Source organism: Pezoporus wallicus, unplaced genomic scaffold (genome assembly GCF_028554395.1).
Source record: "Pezoporus wallicus isolate ANWC-B61680 ecotype Strahan unplaced genomic scaffold, APGP_CSIRO_Pwel_v1 contig_2012, whole genome shotgun sequence".
NCBI lineage: Eukaryota > Metazoa > Chordata > Aves > Psittaciformes > Psittacidae > Pezoporus > Pezoporus wallicus.
The window spans coordinates 3,952,012-3,965,151 of NW_026639840.1; the positions used below are offsets into that span (position 1 = coordinate 3,952,012).

Sequence of the window (13,140 nt, forward strand, 5' to 3'; positions counted from 1 at the left end):
TTGATCCTATGCTATAGAGATTTACGCATGGGTCATATGCAAAGATAATCCAACTGGTGCTGACAGCAGGTCACCTGCTGCCCTGGGTTTCAGGCCACTGCTAAAGAAGCCTTGGTAAGGGATGATGGAAATCAGACGTCAGCTTCTTCTCAGAGATTACATGCAGAGAAACTGGAGCTCCCTGCACATATTGAAAGGTTATCAATCATGTCTGAAATATCTGGTATCTTGTACAGGAACAACAGAATTATGTTCAAAAGATGGTGGCATTTTATTTTCTTTTGTACCAAAATACTGGCGTGTCTTTTCATCTGGAAACTTTATTTAATGCTTGATGAAATCTGAAGGGGATTTTCTTACAGATGCATGATTGTTTGACAAAAAATCTACACAGAAAAGAATAGGGGAAGTCTGGGCTGTTATAAGTAATATTTCTTGTCTAGTCAGATATCCTTAACATTATTACTCCGTACTTTATGCACGGAGATTCTTCTGTATGGGATAAAACTAGAAAGCAGAATGCTCTGAAAGATCATCCTTATCTGTCTTTGTCCCCTTTATGCTTGCACAACAAAAGCTTAAGAGTACGTTAGGAATAAATGGCAGTAATGTACTGATGGGAATACTTTTATTCAAAGTGGACAATACTGGCTGGATAAAGCCCGGCACTTAAGAGTATGAAGCCAGTTGATTAATCCTTAGGTTTTCTCTTTCTCATGTGTAACATTGTATGCACTTTAAAGTCTAGGACGGTGGTTTGAAAATAATGGTAGTTCTAATGCAATAAAGATTTATCAAAAGGTGTGTATTTGCAGGTAGGAAAGTGGCAACTACCAGGATGTACTAACGTATAAAATAACTTTCTAGCATTCAAGGAATGATGCTACGGAAATGCACCTTGAGGAAAAACTTTCTGAGAAGTTTTGGGAATATGGGAACAAAGCTGGGCCAAAAATTCAGCATTATCCTTTTTTGCTTTGCTGGGGACCTTCTTTCAGAGTCTGAAAGCTCTACCTCCACTCTACTTCCTGCCCTTTTTTTTAAATTAATTTTTTCGTTCTTCTCCTCTTAGATGTGTCATCTGGTTTTCAGTGTTTGCTTCTTTTTCCAAGGATACAATATTTGCAATTTTGACAATATTGTACAATTTGTTAAAACATTTCTAGCAACTTGTGTTCATCTGTAGAAATGCTGTTGGCTACCAGTATCCTTTGCTTTTTTCCATTGCCTGTCCCAGTGCTGATAGCTTGCTGTCTTTCAAAGTTAATAATGCTTTCTTTGAAGAAAATGATGTGATTGAACCTACCAGCATTTTATAATTGATGGCTGTATTTTTCCATATTCTGTGTAGTTATTCCTGTACTAGCTACAGTATTCGTTACCCTTTTGGATCCCAAGCTACTATTCATAGAGAAGACAAGAATCTGCACAAGAAAACACATGGACTTGATTAATATCCTTAATTACACTGCACTGAACCAAAGGGCAATATTTCTTACTGGCTCCTGTTAATAATCAGTTATGTCTCGAAGTACTTGGATCAATAATCTTTTTTCTTTTTTTTTTTTCTTGGGCACTATGCTTATTGTATTAGTATGAAGGTATTAGGATGAGGAAGGCTGCAAATGTTAACTAAAATCCTTCAGAAATTTGCTATTGATTTACTGAAACTTTGTCAAATTGAAGAGGTTCAAACAGCTCAGCACTTGGCATTTTTTTAATAGAATATTTCTTAGAGGATATTGGCCAGCTCTGCTGAGTGCAGGAAAATGCTTAATATGGGCATGTCTTCAGCTCTTGCTGTTTGTCTGGTAAGGCAAACTTTGTGCTAGAGCAGCTATTTGCTTAAGCAACTGCAACCTACCAGGAGCATGCTTCTATTGTAATTTAGATACAGCATTGTATCAACAGCTCTCCAAGCTGGGACAGTAGGATCATAGCCTGTATGTTGTACCCACATAGAGATATGATTTAAACTGGATGTCATTTTGTGTCAACTATGAATTCCAGGTTAAATGTGTGGTAGTCAGCAGTCTTCTCTGTATGCTTAGTGATGGCTTCGTGCTGCACTGTGTCTCCTTTTCTTACTGTTCATCCTGTGTTTTGTCATTAGATTCTCTATACCCGTTGCAAAGTGAAGTATTAATGTGATGTGTCCTTAATTTCTTTGACAGTCTTATGGAACCAGGGTAATAGTAATACAGGATCGAACTTCTAAAGGTTTCAGTTCACCCACATAACTTTCAGTAGTGTTGCGTGTCTGTGTATATGCAAGTTTGAAATTGTCCCAGCACTGAATTATTTAACTATATCCTCAGTTCGTACCTGTAACTGTGACCTGACTGCTGCCATAACAGTGGCGACAGGCTGCACTTTGCTCCCTGCAGTGTGAAATCATAAATGCAAAATCTCGTATTGCTGTTAGTTTTGTAGAGAGTGGGGGAAAAAGAAATCCCTAAAGTGGAAGCAGTAGGATGTGGATAACAGATTTTAATTGCTGCTTTCTCAGGGAGTCTGTAGTCTGGTTAAAACAGATTTTCCTGCTGATTCACATGAAAGAAGAAAACGTTTTAAATATTGATGTGCATGTGAAGACTTTCTAAAGTGCCTAGATGGACCTCTCCAACTGTGTTTTTCTGATAATGTTTGTTGTGTTTTTAATGAATGGCAGCCACTGGGCTCCAGTCAGGGCCGCCATCCCTTCTGACCATTGCTGGTCCCCAGGCAGTGTGGCTGTCTGTTCTTCCTGCTGGCACCAGAGTACCTCAGGTATGTCACTAACATAAAACCAGAACGTATAAATTATTTTTTTATAAGTCTTTTATTGAAATATTGACTATTTGAATATGAAATATTTCATTTGAGCCAGGACAAAAACGTTTTATTTTCAAACCATGAAGATGCCCAGCGACCGGGTTCTTGAAGGTAACTGAAGCAAAAAGAATCATCAAAATGCTTGAAGTCTATTATTTCAGTTTTACAGTTTTTTAAAGATTTTACGACTGAAAATATGAACTGATTTTTCATTTTTTATTTTTTTTTCTCCTGACTTGAATTTACAACTTATTTGTCAGCCCAGGACACACTAGCCAGCCTTCCTCCTCGCAAATTGCCCAGCTCTTTAACCATATGATTTCAGCAAGACAGCCACCTCAAGGCTTCTTGGTGTTAAGACATTTAAAATAAGTTCAAAGGGTTAACATACAGGACAAGAGGAAGGCTATTTCTGTATCTGAGATTTCAGTGGGTATGATTTACTGTGAACAGAAGAGCATATCTCAAAAGTAATCTTGTTATCTGTCTCTGCCTGCAGAAAAATTTATGGTGATGTAAGAATATCTATAACAGCACAATTTACATGGCACCTTTTGGCTGATAAGAAATAACAGTCTCAAAATGACTAAAGGGATTATGATTTTTAGCCTCGTTATCAAAAATAATATACTCATAGAATTGCTGACATTTTTCTGTTTTGATGCTTTCACCTAGGTGTTCACTATGTGTATGTCATCACCCAAAATAATAATATAAATGCAAGCCTTATAAGTTTGCTGGTTGAGTTTTAATGTTGTTTTGGTTTAGCCTTTTTTGGTCTCTAAATTATTTTGACAACTTCATGTATTGTTTTTTAACACACTTGAAGAAGAATGTTTGCTATGTGAGTCATATCAGTCTGATATAATTGGCAAAATGAAGTGCAAAAAAGAGAGAAAGGTAATTTCAGAAGTATCAGTGGTACGTTCAGACTGAAATCCTATTGATATTTGCCCAGACCTCAGGCCCTAAATGTCCAGGTTTTCTGAGTAAGTGGCACTTGAACATCTACGATGCTTAAATGCTCAGTACTGTTTACCTCCTTTGCTCTGAGTTCAGCTCAGGTATTTTAGATATGAAAACCTAAATCTTTATTAATGCAAATTTAGTATAGTTAAGATGGCTTGAAATTTATTTTATTTTATTTTATTTTATTTTATTTTATTTTATTTTATTTTATTTTATTATTTTTAACTGACCACTTTATTAAGATACTTTTGGAGAGGTTTCTGAGGTGTCAAAGGGGAATTCTTTTATGGAAAGTAGGAGCATTTGGAGTTGTATGATGGCCCGCTATTAGGGCACTCACATGGCAGTGGGAGTCCTTGATTCGGTTAGATGCTCTTCCTCAAGGCAAGCAACCCAGCCCAGCTTTCCTGCTGTGGAGGGGAAATATTTTTATCCCAAAGCACTTGATTTGGGGACTGTCTCTGTAACAGTTTTGGGGGGAGAGGGTGTTATTTTTTTTTTCATTTGGGGATGGGGGGAGAGGAAAAATGTGATGGCCAAGAACACTCTGCTTTTATGGTTGTCCTTTTTTATCTAGATACATATATTTTAATCCATAAACACTAGACTTTTGCCTCCTATTCTTCTCCTAGTATCAAGAATTATATAGGGGTTCCCAATGAAATGTCTCTTGCACTTTAATAGTAAGGAGATAAAATGCTAACCTATGTCCATCTACCCCACATACACAGCAAAGCCATACTTTTTTTTCCCAAGGTTTTATAAAAACATCCATTATGTCTTTATACTTCTGTATTCCAACATCACTTTTTCACTAAGTTTTCAGTGCTGTGACTCGACTACTGCCGTTCAACAATTTTGTGTGTCCTCAGGTGATACATCCTTCAAAAAGGCAATTGTAAAGATCAGTTATTATATCCTATGTGACCTTTTGGTTTATCATTTTAAATGACCTGCAGCAGACCCTGCCTGAGGCGTGCAGTTATTTTGTGGCATAGCAGTTTCAAATGTCAGTATCTGTTTTCATTCTGCATGTATTTTGCATGTAGTTGTTTGTTAGCTTAGGATAAAGCATAACGTGGATATTTCTGTTGATAGACAAAGATGGCAAAAACCTTGTTGGCTGGCTCCACATTAAAAAAAAAAACAACTGTTATTTCCAATGTGGAAATGCTTGAAGTTTTTCCTCTTTGGGTTTTTTTTTGTTTCTCCTTTTTTTGTGTGTGTGTTTTTTGTTTGTTTGTTTGTTTTCAGTGGGTTTTTTGTTGTGTTGGGGTTTTTTTTGTTTGTTTTTTTGTGGTTTGGGGTTTTTTTTCTCTTTTTGTTTTCCCTCAGTGGGATCCTCAAATTACTATTTTCCATTGATCTTCTGTTTTCCTCCCAGAGGTAATTATTTTTCTACAAATCACTGTATTACTAACATGTAAATTCATCTGTCTGGAGAATGCTTAAGCCCTCAAACCAGAGAAGAATGCATTCAAACACACAGCTAGTGACTGTAGGTTTGTGGAGCTCTCTTCCTTTCAGTTGCTGTATGCTGTTTGGATTAAGTTACATTTCTTCTGTATGAATATACTGATCTTGTTCATACTTCTGCTTTTCTTCACCTGAAGTACTGAACCTGTCATGAATCTATTCCTTTCAACTTGGAGGTTTCAAAATGTAGCGCAGGAACATCTCTGTATGTACCAGTTTGTTGGTACTTGATCCTGTTCAGGGAATCAAAACAACAATGTATGATTATTACTTTTTTTTTAACTGGCCGCCTAATGAGTATCTTAGAAACCCAAAACAAAGCACCCTAACAACATCAACGAAAACCCCACAAAAAAAAAAACCGAACAAAATCCCCACTACCAGTTGGCAATAATCCCCTTAGAACAGTACCTGCTCTTGGGCTCCAGGACAGTTATTTGTGAAGGCATGGTCTTAGAAACCTGCAGTCTTAATTTCTAAAATTTCTTTTTACTCTGTTTTTCCTTTTTTGCCGTGTTTGTGTACAAATTCTTAGAACTTAAAAAAAATACTATGCCTCTCTTATAGCAAATAAAACTTTTATTTTTTAATAACTTAATGTGTAGAAATGTTTACACAAATTATTTTGGGTCTGCCTAATTTATAATTAGCTAAAACCCTTTAATAATCACCAAAGAGACTTGCATGCCTTTTTGTGGAGAAAACGCTGCAAACACTAAAAGGTTTGGGGTTTTGGGGTTTTAATATCTTTGCAGAAAAACCCTTAGAGTAGGTGAAAAGGCAGTGTAAGACTCAGAGAAGGTCATTAACGTTTCCAATTTAAATTGATTCCAAGGAAATTATATGCTAGAGGAAAAAACACAATAGATGAAAAGTGTCCTAGATGGCAAGAAAAGATGAATGCTGTATGTTTTCCCCACCTCGCATTGTCCGTGACAAAGTATGATTGTCTAATATCTCAGGATGAGGAGGCTAATACAAGGCCATAAATCACGGTGAACAGCTTTTCAAATAATAAAGCAGTCTGTCTTCTCACTAATAGGCCCCAAATTAGGATCCCAAAATGCTGAAATCAAGGCTAGCATTCACCTCTGTGTGGGTGGCAATAACTTTTGTGTATTTGTATCCATAGATTGTCTGGGGAGACAGCTGACAGCTCAGCATATTGGAAATACAAAAGATTTTTAGCCTGCTTGTTAGTTAATCGTATGTACAGATTTATGAGAAAACTATGGAATATGTGATGTTTGTGTGTAGTTTAACTAACATCAATTACTTGAACTCATATAACCCGTATAAGTCTAGAATTCAGATTCTGGAAATACTGTTTGTTTTATGGTTAGATTCCCATGTTTCCAGAGAGAGTTTTAAAGCTGGAACTGGTGCTCATGCATGACATCGATGCTGGATATCTCTTTTTCTTCTGAGTCTTCCTTTGTCTTCTGACTCTTTCCTGTTCTTCAAAGCCTCATTGACTTTGAAACTCTAACACATAAAACCTGCTTTTTCATTTGAGAAGCTTGTATGACATATAGGAGCACACATAATCTCTAACAAGATGTTCACTTAAGACTTGCTTCTCATCCCATAGTTAATATTTGACAGAATCCAGACTGGGAACAGCAGACCAAAAAAGTGTGAGAGAAATATGTGAATAACCTATGAAGATTTTTGTTGCATAACTGTGAGGGAGATTAGGCTGTCCCATGCTCTCTGAAAGAATTACATCAATAGGAGAAGAAAATTAATAGCCTTGTTTTAATCAGAATCAAATATCTTGTGTTATGACAATGTGCAAGGGTTTATGCACAGCCAATACACCAAGTTTCCCAATGGAAAGAAGCAGAAAAGGTCCAAATATCGGATCTATGTTTTGTAATTTTTCACTCAGTGGAAATAAATCAACTTGGCAGGAACTATAGAAGCAAAAAGAAAAGTAGAGTTGCTAAGAGGTTGTTAGAATTATAATAACTATACATGCATTTAGAAAAAAAACCTTAACCAATGTTCTTTATTTCCTAGCAATAGAATATAGGACAGAATATAAGAGTAAACATAAGCAGTTGAAAAATATAATCCAAAATTCCCTCATTTTTAATCTACATATAAACATCTAGTTAAGTGGAAGCATCTTTGCTTTATTTCAATTACAATGGAAGATTGAGAAACAAAATCTTCATTCCGATAGTTTTAATTTTATGCCTCTGTTTGCTTTGGAACTTGGAGTTTGTGAAGATGGAATTAATTATTCTTTCAAATACTTAAAAAAATACTGAAATATAGTGAATTTCTTCTATTTATTTTTTTTTTTTTTGCTACTGAAAGTTTCTCAAGTTAAGAGTTTGATCTTGAATTTGTTCTCCAGAAATCAGAGAAAATACTAAATACAGCTAAATAAGAATTACAAACTAGAGTAGACAATCTACAGATATCTGAAATTCTAGTACATTCCCACTGCAAAATTAAATATATGAAATGCACTAATTCAAACAAAACCCTAGAATGGAACTGAAACAAATGGTTTCAGTGACTGCTGAACTTTACATCAGTGTTGTCAGTTAACATGCAGAACCTCTGACATCTGTCACTTGATTACCTGAACAGTATCTGACTTTTCTTACAATAGTTATTATTACCTTAGCAAGTAACTGTGTATGATTAATATGAATTGGGATAATTTGATGGGCTACTCAGTGGGAGAATAGGAGAACTCAATTCTCCTTCAAGCTCTGCTGCTGTTTAACTGCTCTGCTTTTAGTACACTTGCTGCATGTAAAATAGAATTATTTTCATCAGATTTTGAGATATGGGGTGGAAAAGCATGGTACGAAGAATTATTCATACCAGAAGGTAAATAAGACTAGACGAGCATTTGTATACCTCCCAAAGTCTCCTCACACCATCTTAGTTCTTCATGGAGCCACCTTAACTTTTCCTACATATATCTCTCAATTTAAACAAAATTAAAATACACTTGTAACAATTGGGATAATTTAAATAAAAGAACACTTGGTTTTGGCAAAAAAAGAATGGAAGTGAGAACTTAAGATCAGAGCTCTCAAGTCAAATTTGCTTTCCTCTTCAGTCTTTGTTCCTTTATTCTTGAAAAAAACAAAAATGAAATTTGTACATATCTTTTTATCTGTCTCTTGATTATCTTCTGTTATAGAAAATTAAAACATAAATTTGATCATTACATAGCATTTCCAGTGCTTGAAAAACTATTTTTCATGCACTTTCCATCCTTGAAAACACTGCCAGCCTTTGGTCCCTCTTTCATGACAAGAACATGAAAACTAACTGTGCAAAATCAAAAGCTTTTTTCACCATACATCTAGAATAGTCTCATGGAAAAGTACACTTAAAATAAGAACTTTACACTGAAACTGATTCAAATAAATCAATTATTCAGTTGAGCTAAAATTTGTATTTCTCGGAAAAAGTAGCCCTTGAGAACCTCAAACATTATAACTCTCTTATAAAACAGAAAATGCCTATTGATTGTCTTGATCGCCAGTGTTCTTTCATTGATTAAGAGGAAGGGAAGACTTTTTTTATATATATATGTGGTTCATATAGGCAGTGAAGGGAAATTTTTTTTTGTATGACATTTAAGTGTCCCTCTCTTATCCTTGTCCTGTATGACAGTATTGTTCTCTTATGAGTTGCACAAGGTGATTAAGACAAAATGCTATTGATTCACTGCAAGTTGATCCTCCTACAAGGGACAATTTATGTACAACAACCCAAATATTCTCTTTAATGTTACTCTTCCGCTGGTTTGCCTTCAGTTTTAAAATGATTCTCCAACAGAGAAATCTCAGATGTGGGTTGTTCTGAAAACCTCTTCCTCTTGCAACTAATACACTTTGCAGGGTGCAGACTATATTTCTGTATGAAGTTCTGTGCTCTACATGGGGTAAAATAGTTTCAAGGCTTGATCAATATTGACTGGCTAATTTGAGGTAAAATTGCATGGACCTCAAACTCTCACCTCAGAACCACATTAGGTTTGGTATGTGGAGTTGAATGAATCTTATTTCAAACTGACAAATCCACTTACAAATTTTAAATATTTTACCTAATAAGAGCATTTGAGTAAAAAAACAACAAAAAAACAACCAAAAAACCCCACACACCTAAAAAACCAAAACATTTCAAACTACAGAAACTGGAGATAAGAAATTTAGAATGGAGCTTTCTGTGAGCCATCAACACAGGTAATCTGTGTGAAAATTGAGTGTCAGATACCTGCTTTCAGGAAATCCCACATCTAAAATTTACTTAAGTTCATTTTTTCAACGGCTAGCACATGAAATCCCTATTCTAGTCTCTCTGAGAATGCACATATTTGGTGTAGGAGACAAGCAGGACAAACTAGCTTTATCAGAAGCAGCTCCACTGAATGCATATGTGAAACAAATACTGCTAAGGCAAAAATTACTTTGTATTCTAATCATGATAATATTTCCTGTTGTCAGTTGTACAGAAACAGTGCATCAAACATCCAAATGAGTTGAGATGTGTTTTGCTGATTACTGCAGCAGATGGTACATTTCAATTACGGAAAAATATTTTCTGTTGGCTTATTATACTTTGAAATTGAATTCAGTTTAAGTGGAAGATCAAACATAACAAAACAAAGGATTTTCTTCTGGCTCTTTTATCATCAGGCTGGGTATTGCAGTAAATAGTAATGTATTACATTAAGTAGTAACCATGAATGTCGAACAAAGCTGCTTCTTCTGTTTATTTTTTTTCCCACCATAATATCAATATGATGATGTAACAAAATATGTTAAGAACTGGAACCTGGTAGCTGAAATTAATTTAGTTTTATTTGCAAAGAAGTTACCTGGGATGTGAAGGGATGAGGGAAAATACATCAATTGTGCAAGAGAAGCAGCAGGCTGTTCAGGAGGTGACAGTATCTATCACTACATGTATGGCAACAGGTTGTAGAAGGGATTATCTGACTGTGAGCATCACCAGCTGCATTTTGGTTTGCCTCTAATTTTGAGAAATACCTTGTTGGTATCGCAAAACAACTTAGCTCACTACCTGATCTGGCAGGGACACTATCATGAAAAGAAGAGTAATCAAACATAAAAATATTAACTTCTGTTGTGTTTGCTTATTTTGCAAAATAGATAGTATCAGGACTTCAAAACTGTATTGAGGAGGTGTGTTTATTTCTATTGTCTTCAATCCAGAGATGCTGTCATGTAGAATACAGTTTTTTATAAATTGCACTAAAATCTGTAGATAAAACGATGTAAAGTGAAGCAGTATTTTATTGTAAACTAGAGGCCAGCTGAGAAAACAGAATAGTAGGATTTAACTTGGCTAAACCCTCTCAGGCAAGTAACTTGAGGATATAATGGTAAGTGCTACAATTTACACTGATTATACATCAATTATTTGGGTAGCCTTAGAATTACAAGAAAAGGGATTAAATAATCTTTGATTTCTCAGCTCCTACTGAAGAAGCAGAAACAGAAAAGTGTTTGTGTTACTAAGGTTGTGATGTTTCCTTGGAGAAACATACTTTCTTGACACTCCTTTCATTCGGAAGAGATGCTTAATTAGAGGCAGTAGTGCTTGCATTTTGCTGCTTGGAAAGCTATTCTGTTGTATTCTGAAAAAAAAAGCAAAGCAGTTTGAGGGATTCTAAATTAAATAGGTCACATTTATTCCTGTTGCAACCTCTTTGTCAATGGCTAATGAATTGCATAAAAAATGAGTTTTACCTTACATTTAAGATGAAGCTGACCTTCTTTCAAATAACCACAAATGGGCAAAAGTGGTTTTCTTAGTCATTTTCTACATGAATGCTAAGTGTTTAGCATGATGCTTCATTTATCATTCTAAATATTTAATTGAAAGGCAGGTCTTGATATTTTAAACTACCTGTTGCTATCTGCCAGATACATTTGCTGTTTGTGTTTCTGCCAGGTACATTTGGAACAGGCAGTTCTTGGTTTTGGCCAAAGTATTTTCACTGAAATCTGTATCAGGTGTTTTGTTCTTTTTTTTCTGTATCAGGATGTTTTCCATTATCAGGCATATTGCACAGAATAATTTTAAACAATTATTGACCTCTACCAGGTTTGGGAACATAGCATAGCTTCCTACAGCAGCTCCAGGCAACCATGAAAGTGACAAATTGTTCTCCATCTACTGTTCCTGGCTGTGAAACATAGTAATCTGAAGACTTCAGATATTTGCTTCTTTAATTATTTTTGGAGCTGTACAAAATAATTAAAAATTAGAATATAGTTGAAACAAACCATGAATATTTTGGTTCAGTCCATTCAGCTGAAATTCCTTTGAAGTTTCAGACTATCCCACTGTACTTTGTTGAGTAAAAATATTGACATGTATCTGCAAGTGTTTAGCAGTTATAAGAACTGGCTTTGGGGACACTGGCTTTATTCCTGGAAAATTAACTTTTTTATTCAGCAGGATTACTGCAAAATATGGATATTTTGATGATGGCTAAAAAGCTTTAGTTCAGTAAAGTCAAAATGTTGTATGCTGTTTTTCTGCTAACATCTGTGTATTAGTTGGTAGGCAAAAGGCACAAGGTTCTTGCTATTTAACCATCCATTCTAGCTCTTATTACTGGAAAACATTTTTGATTCTTCAAATAAAGACATCAGTCCTTGGATAAGCTGTAGAAACTAAGTTACTTCTGTACTAGAGCTGAATTTCCTATGTCAAGTTCGTGGTATGTTGGCATATCTAAATGACTTAGTTGTTCCTTGGAGGAGAACGCAATTCTTCATACTTTGACAGCCTTACACTAATATTTATCAGAGGGCTCTAGGCACTTGGACAACTGTTTTCCTTGTTCAACATTAATGATAATGAATGCTAACTACAATTAGAGTAAATCCATTATTGTCTTAGGGTAAAAAGTAATAAGAAGCTAAAATGTAGTGACATTTTGCTTCTGTGGAAATGGTTGAATTCACAAGCATGCTTCAGTTCAGGAAAAAGTGATTATGAAAGTCATTATCGGTCAGGACAGCAGCCAGTGCTTTCCCCCAGCCATTTCCTTTGCCAGTCAAGGAGAGTACCAGTGGACTTCTTTCATCTCCTTCCTACCTACTGGCACTTCTGTCCCGGTTCCTTTTTTTTTGTTTTCTTTTTTAAAGGCACTTGTTTGTGGTGTTGTACTTAAAGAATGTGTCAGGAAAGGCAAAATCTAAAACGTAAAAGTGTAAGTGGTGGTGTTAATTTGCCCAAGCTGCCTCTATTTTTATACATTAAATCAGTTATCTATTACTGAAGAAGAAGGTTTAGAAAATATCAGTACAAAATAACATTAGATGAAATTGCTTCATGTTCAGTTTTATTTTTAATTTGAGCAATTGCAACTTTGCTCTTTCATATTTTACTTATAACTTCCCTAATAGTTAAAGGACTTTCCTTCATTTCACTCAATTGCTCCCAGTTTAAATGGTGTCAGCTAAGCCAGAGAACTCGAATGTCCTTTACGATGTCCTATATTTTGGCCTTGATTAGTGGTGTTGCTTACACTGTCAATTATTAGTAGATACTGCTGCTGCTCTGCCCTTTGATCCTTTCAGCCCTTCATTCTGCCATGCCTGGTGAATAATGATGATAGGAGAGAGCAAGGTCTGCGTTGTTCAAGAATTGCAGGCCACTTCAAATGCATTACTTCTTCAGCAATGCTCTCTGATATTTATGAATGTAAAGCCCAATTCAAAAGTAGTGTAATGTCAAATGAATACAAATCCAGACATACAATGGAGTTTGGAGCAGGCCTTTGTCTTTTGTTTTCCAAAGGAAAAAATAATGGTCAGTAGCTTTTAACTGTATACAATGACACTTAATACTGCAGGACTGGAAGCA

At 35.4% G+C, this 13,140-nt stretch overlaps 1 long non-coding RNA gene across 1 annotated transcript; it reads left to right on the top strand.

The window, feature by feature from the left end:
• Nucleotides 1-2,683: 2,683 nt before the first annotated feature.
• Nucleotides 2,684-11,944, top strand: LOC130603010 (uncharacterized). Its single transcript, XR_008973039.1, has 2 exons — nucleotides 2,684-2,769; nucleotides 11,368-11,944. It is a non-coding gene; the product is annotated as an uncharacterized LOC130603010 (long non-coding RNA).
• The last annotated feature ends 1,196 nt before the right edge of the window (nucleotides 11,945-13,140 follow it).